The sequence below is a fragment of the Echinops telfairi genome, unplaced genomic scaffold (genome assembly GCF_000313985.2).
Source record: "Echinops telfairi isolate 266 unplaced genomic scaffold, ASM31398v2 ScPeMD7_655;HRSCAF=1070, whole genome shotgun sequence".
NCBI lineage: Eukaryota > Metazoa > Chordata > Mammalia > Afrosoricida > Tenrecidae > Echinops > Echinops telfairi.
The window spans coordinates 22,218,163-22,220,558 of record NW_022104553.1 but is presented as its reverse complement, the minus strand read 5'-3'; positions in this window follow the sequence as shown (position 1 = coordinate 22,220,558).

Genomic DNA, 2,396 nt, shown 5'->3' with positions numbered 1-2,396 from the left:
GAGGTCAGGTGAGTAAGGTGTGTGGGGCAAGAGAGGCATGCTGTTTTTTGTCAAAAACTGGCACACTGAGATGGCCGCGTGAGCAGGTGCATTGTCATATCAAAATCAGTCCCCTGTCTGCCACAAACCAGACCTCTTTTTGTTGCACTGTTCTGCAAACTTTCAAGAACCTTTAAGTAGAAAGCTTGATGAATAGTCTGACCTGGTGGAACGAACTCCAAATGCACTACGAGGCGATATTTTCGTCCTTTCGGGAAGTTGGACGTGCAGACAAGGTTTGTCATCAGTCGACATTTCACCTTTTCTGAAATGAGAAAACCACTCGTACGCTTGAGTTTTGCCCCTAGCACTGTCCTTATAAGCTGAGTTCAACATCACAACGGTTTCTGCAGCATTAGTCCAAGCAGGAAACAAAACTTCACAGCTGCACGCTGTTCTCTTAAATCGGCCATCACCAAAAAAAAACGAGGTTTGAGTGAAACTGCTTTTACGAAAAAATTCACTGGGAACAGAGAACCTTTCCAGGTGACGCCACTGAGTGCACTAACTCAGAGCAAGTTTCTCAGTGCATGCCTAATGGGAAAAATGTGTACTAGGAAGCTCTGCTTTGTGTAGCACAATTCAGTTTGTTTTTTTTTATTTTGCGGGGGACCCCCCTCAATTTGGAAAAGGATATCAGTAATGGTTGTACAAGATGAAGAGTGTAATCAGTGGCACTGAGTTATATATGTAGAAGTTGTGGAATTGGAGAATGAGTGTCTTTTTGGCACAATTAAAAAAAATTAGTGAATAATAATGACTACAAGGAAGGAGGAAATGTTCTAGAATTGCATATGGTGATAATTGTACAACTCTTTAAGATCATTGAATTACTGCATCGTATCACGTGTTGGTAAAGTGCTAATAAAACTGTTTACAAAAAAAGAGGCCAGATGATGCCTTGCATTGGGTAAATCTGCTGCACAAGACCTCTTTAGAGTGTTGGCAAGCAGGGAGGTTATTTTGAGGACTAAGGTGCCCCTGACCCAAGCCATGCTATTTAAAATTGCTTCGCGATGCACGTGAAGGTTGCACTTGGAATAAGGAAGACTGAAGAACTGTCGATGCTTTTGAACTACGGTGCTGCCAAAAGAACCACAAAATCTGTGTTGGCTGAAGTACAGGCAGAGTCCTCCTTAGAAGAAAAGATGGCAAGACTTCCTCTCATGTCCTTTGGACATGCTGTCAGGAAAGACCAGTCCCTGGAGAAGGACATCATTCTTGGTAGAGCGGCAACAAAAAAGAGGAAAACCGGCCTCAAGATGATGCAAAACAATGACTGCACCAATACGCTCAGACATAAAAACAATGGTGAGGATGGTGCAGGACCGGGGTGGTTGCCAGCAGTGGTGGCTGGGCACCATCTAGTTCTTCTGGTCTCAAGGTCCTGGAGGCTGGAATTCACATGGTCCCTTCTTCTTTTGGACCAGCCCCTAACACATCATCACCGGTCCCGTAGGCGCAATTGTACAGCGATAATAAGTAGGGGTTATAGTAAAGTTGTAGAGAAGAAGAGAGATTGAAACAATGGAATCAGACACATTTCATGGTAGCATGCTCACCTCAGCCCTACTTGGTGGTCCACACCAGGATGTGGAAGGTGGGAATTGCAGGAGAGAGAGGGATTTATTGCTAACCAAGGCTCATAAATCTTTGGGTGTGTTCATGCTTCCTAATTACAGGTAAAGACATACGTCGCAGGAAGGGGTTGTACAATACAATAGGCAATACAAGCAATAGGAGGGGGATATACAATGGGCATAAGCGTAACAGGAAGGGGAGAGCTAGGGGTGTACACATGATAGGAAGGGGAGGGACTAGAGGTTTACATGTGACAAGATGGGCGGACCTTAGATTCATGATGGCGCCCTAACCTTGGTCACCCTTGAGTGGGCTTGACCTCCCTGGGCTCTCTTTCAGGGGAACAATCTACTATTGTCCTTATCAGAAGGGAATGGGCCCTACTTAGGCTGGGACAGACTATACAGCCTGATTGCTCTAGATGGCTCATAATCCTTAGGGAGAATAACCCCTGACCTCCAAGTGATTATACCTCCAAATGTATAGTCATTTGCCACGTGTAGCAAGCAGCTAAGTTTGGAATACATTTGGGGGAGACAACTTGGGAGAAATCTTTGTTTCCCACAAATTGTTTCTCGACCTCTTTGACTTTTTTCACTACTTATTGCTCCAGACAAGAGGAGACGAATGGTGCACTCTGCACATTAGCTTTTAAGACCCCAGGGAAGTGGTCTCAAAAAGATGTCTCCCACCTTCCCAACACGATTGCTGAAGACAAACTTGTGCATAAGCAAATGTGGTGAAAAAAGCTGATGGTGCCCGGCTTTCAAAAGATA